The following is a 7836-nucleotide window of genomic DNA, read 5'->3' as shown; positions in this document are numbered from 1 at the left end:
TATTAAAAGTTATAAAATGATCATCCGACTATTCATATGTTCTAAACTCGCATTTTTCCTATAAAATTGACGATCATTTAGACTAGATATTAACTTGCTACTTAAGATATGATACAATCATATTTTAATGATGCCTACTGGAACCCACATTATTTTTAAGCATCGGCTCGACGATATAATGTAAATGAAGATTCAATCAAAAAAATATCACTCAGAAAATTGTGATCAGATTTTATCATATCGTAGTTAACAGATTAACGTCTAACTTAGAAGACCGCCTTTTTTAATAAAAAAATTAATAAGTTTGAAGCATATAAATAATCAAGTAATCATTTTATAACTTTTAATAACGATTAACAGAATAAAACAGTATCCTATAATCAAAGAACTACACATAAATTTTAATAGTTAAAAAATTCAATAAAATAACATCCTATAATCAAGTGAACTTTCGTATATTTTACTCTTCATTTTGTTTCCTTTATTTGCCTCTAATTTGCCGCTAACTCAAAAGCTGCCAGGCTCCACACGCATTCTATTCAAACCCTGAATGCAATCCCAGTTTAACCGCTCTCGTAACGTTTTCAATTTTGGCTACTCAAACAAGCAAAGGCAAAGAGCAAGTCTTTAAGCTAAGCCACACACCAGTCAAAGCAAAAGCAATACAGCCTTAAAGGGAACAGAAGTTGCCAAAGCTTCTAAGTCTCCTCCTCCTCCTCCAAAATTCTATCAATTTCTTCCTCTTCAAAATATCTTCTTTCTTTATTTAGGTGTTTCTCTCCATCAAATTTGGGAGTTTTGAATATACTAAAAATGGTAACTTTAACTTTTGTTCCTGTTTTGCCTGCAAACACAAAGCTGTCGGTGTTTGAACACAATGGATCCCTTTTCGTTTCCAGAAGATGAACCAAGCTATTGTCCCTGTAATCTCTTCTTTTTCCCCTTTCATTAACATTACTATTATTATCATTTTTGTTGAGTTAAGTTGGATCAATATGATCTTCTTTTTTTTTTATGGATTTGATGGGTTCAGGTAGCAAGGTTGTTTGGGCCAGCTATATTTGAGGCAACGAAGCTAAAGGTATTGTTCTTGGGAGTTGATGAAAAGAAGCACCCAGGGAAGCTGCCAAGGGCTTACACCCTTACACATAGTGATATAACAGCTAAACTCACTTTAGCTATCTCCCAAACCATTAACAACTCTCAGGTAAATCCTTTGATTTCATAAAAAAAAACAGGGGAAATAGGGATTTTTCCGCAACGCATCGTAACGACTGCATCTTAACTTTTTCAAGGTCACTGTGACACTGCAACAGCAATTTAGTGTGATAATTTTGGGTGAATAAATTTTTATATGAATTGGGGTTTGCAGTTGCAGGGATGGGCAAACAGAATATATAGAGACGAAGTGGTGGCGGAATGGAAGAAAGTGAAGGGAAATATGTTTTTGCACGTCCACTGTCACATAAACGGCGGCAATTTCCTGTTAGACCTGTGTGCTAGACTTCGTTACTTCATTTTCTCCAAAGAACTCCCCGTGGTAATATAAATCCTTGCAAAATTAGAGGGACTAAATATTTAATTTTTAGAATAGTGAAGGGGCTGAAACCATAATTAAGTCTTGCTATTATTGGAATAGGTACTGAAGGCGTTTGTCCATGGAGATGGGAACCTGCTGAAACACTACCCAGAATTGCAGGAGTCATTGGTTTGGGTTTATTTTCACTCGAACGTGCCAGAGTTCAACAGGGTCGAGTGCTGGGGTCCGCTGGTGGAAGCTGCAGCACCGTCTAGCAGCGGCGGCGATGACGGCGGCGATGGGGAAAAACAAGAGATGTTTGGAAGCAAGTGGGAATGGCCTCAGCCGTGCCGAGATGACTGTAATTGTTGCTTCCCACCAATGAGCTTGATCCCATGGTCACCAAAGCACCCCAATAAAAATGAAGAACATGGGACCCAGGCTGCCCCAAACCCCAATATCATAGAATGACTGAATCGGCGTTTTTACCTTAAAATACTGTATATTGTTTTATTTTAAATTTAGATTATGAGATAATGGTTAATTTTTATATAATTTATTTAATTATATGTTTTTACTGTAGTAATTTGAGATTGAATAAACTATAAGATGTTCTTTCTTCTTAAATTGAAAAGTTTAAGAGTCTAACACATCTATAAACAACACCTGGAAGTATTCTTTTTCATGTTATGATAATCAAGATTGTTGCTTCCTACTAACTAAAAAATTGAATAGATATCTGAGCTTCAATAATTTTAAAGTGAAAATCTCAAAAGAGCTTTCAAGTTTACCGGAGCTAAAAAGATTACGAAATGTTTTCTAATTTATATATATATCAACTTCAAAGATAAATTTAGTATGAACCTTAATAATAAATGTTTATTATTAAGGTTTATATTGTTAAAACTTTCAACATAATCATCTATTTATTGTGATGAAAAGGTTAGGAACGATTTTCTAATTGATATATTATAAACTTCAAAAGTTAATTTAGTATTTAATATTTTTTATTATGTTTTTTTTGATAAATTTTTATATAAACCTCACATCTTACATGTTCGTGGCACCAAGCAATATTTTTTTTTCATATTTTTATATTAGATTCAACTTAAATTATATATCTAATTAATCATATTTAATAAATAATATATTTATATGTCAAGGAAATATTTTTAATTTGTGTTATATTTTTTTTGAACTCATAATTAAAAATAAGTATTTAAATTTATTAACATATAAAAATATCTAATCATAATTAATATAAACCTTAAAAATAAATATTAATATAATGTAATTTAACAATGGTGTATAAGTAGATTCATTAGATATAGAGATAAAAAAAAAATTAAAGGAATACACATTTTAGCTTTTATCACACGTTATAGAGAAACATAACATAAACACTCTAATATGCCTATATAAATTAACCTAATTAAATTTTTCTACTCATTAAACTAATATATGTTAAATTATGACGTTAGTTAATATAGTTTTATTTTTCAATTTTTTAAACCATATTTTTTAAAAATATTTTTAGGGAATTTGTAGACCCTACAAGGTGTGTCCCTTGAAACATACATTCTGACGTGGTTCAGGAAACGAATATTCAATCCGTCTAAGTAAAGGTGCGTTTCATGTAACGTGTCTTATAAAAAGGTGTTGGATTGATAAAATTTAAGGAAAGAGTATCTGATAGATAATATTATAATATTTAAGTATTTTTTTTATTAAAAATACTGAATTAATCAATCATATAAGGTTGACATGTAATTATTAATTTAATTTAATTTATCAACTGTTTTTCTCTGTTACTGATACGTAACTTTTTTTTTTTTTTTTTTGTGATGATAGAAAAGATGTAAATGACAGAAAAGTTAAAAAAGCATCTGATTTTAAGTTCTGAACTTCATTGTACTGCCAACATGAAATAATTGAGTAGGTGTCTTGATATATTTGTTTGATTTCGTCTACCTACATTATATCTGAAAGGCTGACACAAGGGAAGGGAATAAATATTTTCTCAACTAGGGTATTTAGAACAGTTTCATCAGGGTAGTTCTGCGGTGCGGCGCCTAAAAAACGACTAATATACGGCGTGACCGGTAAAATAAGTGACCGGTTAAAATTTAGACCGGTTATATTATATTATTTAACCGAAAATATTATAAAGTACAATAACATACTAGGTAGCGCTTATATAATGATAGGTAGGCTTATATTACCTATTTTATAAGTAAACCGGTATATTTATACCGATAGCATTGCAAATTTACCTATTACATTATAATATGTTGAAAGTGTCCATACTTTTTATAAAAAGGATCGATAATTTTTTTAAAGTTATGTAATTTATGTTTCAATTTTTTTTAATAGTGTTTCATGTTTTTCACCTACAATATTAATTTAATAATTTCATTTGCACAAAAAATTATTTGATTGATTTGATATTTTATAAAATAATATTTAGAATTTAAATTTAACAATATTAACCAAAGATAATAATAAATATGTAATATATATGTTTATTGTTTTTAATTTAATAATAATATATATCGTAACGTAAAAAATAAATCATTAGACGCCTATAATTACTAAATTAATATCTTAAAACTCACTCAAAAGATAACCTTAAATTAATATTTTCCACAGTGAAAAAAGTATGGACACTTTTATAAAATAGATACTTTACAACTACCTATTACATTATATAAACGATACATATTACATTATATAAGCGCTACCTATTAGATCATATTTTTACCTATTATATTGAAAGTGTCCATACTTTTTATAAAAAGGATCGATAATTTTTTTAAAGTTATGTAATTTATGTTTCAATTTTTTTAATAGTGTTTCATGTTTTCCACCTACAATATTAATTTAATAATTTCATTTACACAAAAAAATTATTTGATTGTTTGATATTTTATAAATAATATTTAGAATTTAAATTTAACAATATTAACCAAAGATAATAATAAATATGTAATATATTTTTATTATTTTTAATTTAATAATAATATATATCGTAACGTAAAAAATAAATCATTAGACGCCTATAATTACTAAATTAATATCTTAAAACTCACTCAAAAGATAACCTTAAATTAATGTTTTCCACAATGAAAAAAGTATGGACACTTTTATAAAAATGATAGATACTTTACAACTACCTATTACATTATATAAATGATACCTATTACATTATATAAGCGCTACCTATTACATCATATTTTTACCTATTATATTGAAAGTGTCCATACTTTTTATAAAAAGGATCGACACTTTTTTTAAAGTTATGTAATTTATGTTTCAATTTTTTTAATAGTGTTTCATGTTTTCCACCTACAATATTAATTTAATAATTTTATTTACACAAAAAATTATTTGATTGTTTTGATATTTTATAAAATAATATTTAGAATTTAAATTTAACAATATTAACCAAAGATAATAATAAATATGTAATATATATGTTTATTGTTTTTAATTTAATAATATATATCGTAACGTAAAAAATAAATCATAGACGCCTATAATTACTAAATTAATATCTTAAAACTCACTCAAAAGATAACCTTAAATTAATGTTTTCCACAATAAAAAAGTATGGACACTTTTATAAAAAGGATAGATACTTTACAACTACCTATTACATTATAAATGATACCTATTACATTATATAAGCGCTACCTATTACATCATATTTTTACCTATTATTGAAAGTGTCCATACTTTTTAAAAAGGATCGACACTTTTTTTAAAGTTATGTAATTTATGTTTCGATTTTTTTTAATAGTGTTTCATGTTTTCCACCTACAATATTAATTTAATAATTTTATTTACACAAAAAATTATTTGATTGTTTTGATATTTTATAAAATAATATTTAGAATTTAAATTTAAAATATTAACCAAAGATAATAATAATATGTAATATATGTTTATTGTTTTTAATTTAATAATAATATATCGTAACGTAAAAAATAAATCATTAGACGCCTATAATTACTAAATTAATATCTTAAAACTCACTCAAAAGATAACCTTAAATTAATGTTTTCCACAATGAAAAAAGTAGGACACTTTTATAAAAGGATAGATACTTTACAACTACCTTACATTATATAAACGATACCTATTACATATATAAGCGCTACCTATTACATCATATTTTTACCTATTATATTGAAAGTGTCCATACTTTTATAAAAAGGATCGACACTTTTTTAAAGTTATGTAATTTATGTTTCAATTTTTTTTAATAGTGTTTTATGTTTTCCACCTACAATATTAATTTAATAATTTCATTTACACAAAAAATTATTTGATTGTTTGATATTTTATAAAATAATATTTAGAATTTAAATTTAACAATATTAACCAAAGATAATAATAAATATGTAATATATGTTTATTGTTTTTAATTTAATAATAATATACATCGTAATGTAAAAAATAAATCATTAGACGCCTATAATTACTAAATTAATATCTTAAAACTCACTCAAAAGATAACATTAAATTAATGTTTTCCACAATGAAAAAAGTATGGACACTTTTAAAAAAGGATAGATACTTTACAACTACCTATTACATTATATAAACGATACCTATTACATTATATAAGCGCTACCTATTACATCATATTTTTACCTATTATATTGAAAGTGTCCATACTTTTTATAAAAAGATCGACACTTTTTTTAAAGTTATGTAATTTATGTTTCAATTTTTTTTAATAATGTTTATGTTTTCCACCTACAATATTAATAAATAATTTCATTTACACAAAAAATTATTTGATTGTTTTGATATTTTAAAATAATATTTAGAATTTAAATTTAACAATATTAACCAAAGATAATAATAAATATGTAATATATATGTTTATTGTTTTTAATTTAAATAATATATCGTAACGTAAAAATAAATTATTAGACGCCTATAATTACTAAATTAATATCTTAAAACTCACTCAAAAGATAACCTTAAATTAATGTTTTCCACAATAAAAAAAAAGTATGGACACTTTTATAAAAATGATAGATATTTTTTTTAAAGTTATGTAATTTATGTTTCAATTTTTTTTAATAGTGTTTCATGTTTTCCACCTACAATATTAATTTAATAATTTCATTTACACACAAAATTATTTGATTGTTTTGATATTTTATAAAATATTATTTAGAATTTAAATTTAACAATATTAACCAAAGATAATAATAAATATATTTTCACAGTGAAATAAGTATGGACACTTTTATAAAAATGATAGATACTTTACAATATAACAAGTAAAAATATGACAAAACCAGATTCATTATGATAAAACCGGTAAAATTTACTTGATATGTTAAAAGTATGGACACTTTTATAAAAAGGATAGATACTTACCGATAACCAAAGTTTACCAGTTACCAAATTTTTTAATAGTTTTTCATATTTTCTACCTAAAACATTATTAGTTGTCAACATAATAGGTACCGCTAAACCGAATTTATTAAATACATTTTAATGTATCCGGTATTACCGTATATTAGCCGTGTATTAACCCGCCTTTCCTGAGACAATCCGGTTTCATCAAACTCTGTCCAAATTAGCCTTCCTCTTTTTTCTCTCTTATCCATCTCTGCTGCAGCCCCTGTGTGTCTCCCTCTTTGTTGCACGTTTCAAGTTTAAAGTAACGGCCGAAGACGTCGGGTGTTAGTCTATCTTTAGAAAACCGTCATGTATGTGTTTTGGCCATCTTTCGCCGTTCATTGTAACTTTCATTTCATTTTCAAAAAATAATTTTTTCTTCCCTTGAAATGACCGTCCAGCTCAGTTGGTAGAGCACAAGGTTATTAACTTTGAGGTCGTGAGATCGAGTCCCACGTAGAACATTTCATAATTCGGAGGTCTCCCACGGAAACTGCTCTCAACCTGACGTTGGAGATAACCTACAATATTACCTCCCCTTATCTCATTACATATGGGAATAAGGGTCAGCTAATTTTTTCTTCCCCTATTTCAGTCATTCTTTTTTTTCCCAAAGCTCACCGAATCATTTTACCCTCCTTTATCTTGTGGAACAATAGACCTGTCCCAGGTTCAAGCTCTTATTGTTTTTAGAAGACCATTAAACAACTTGATGATTATTTAATGGACATTGGACTTATGGGAAGAATCAGAACGAGCAACTAAAATGATCCTGAATTATGGAGAGTATGGGGATTAAATTCTATAAACAAATCACATTTAAATAGAATATATAAAAAAAATAGATTGCACCCTATACAAATTATGAAAAGATAATACGCATGGCCTAAAATACT

At 26.5% G+C, this 7836-nt stretch overlaps 1 pseudogene; it reads left to right on the top strand.

Moving 5' to 3' along the window:
• Positions 1-790: 790 nt before the first annotated feature.
• Positions 791-2012, top strand: LOC120138087 (annotated as a pseudogene).
• The last annotated feature ends 5824 nt before the right edge of the window (positions 2013-7836 follow it).

Source organism: Hibiscus syriacus, unplaced genomic scaffold (genome assembly GCF_006381635.1).
Source record: "Hibiscus syriacus cultivar Baekdansim isolate YM2019G1 unplaced genomic scaffold, ASM638163v2 tig00002193_pilon, whole genome shotgun sequence".
Taxonomy (NCBI): domain Eukaryota; kingdom Viridiplantae; phylum Streptophyta; class Magnoliopsida; order Malvales; family Malvaceae; genus Hibiscus; species Hibiscus syriacus.
The sequence above is the reverse complement of the archived record's forward strand: the minus strand, read 5'-3'. Positions and strand labels throughout refer to the sequence as shown.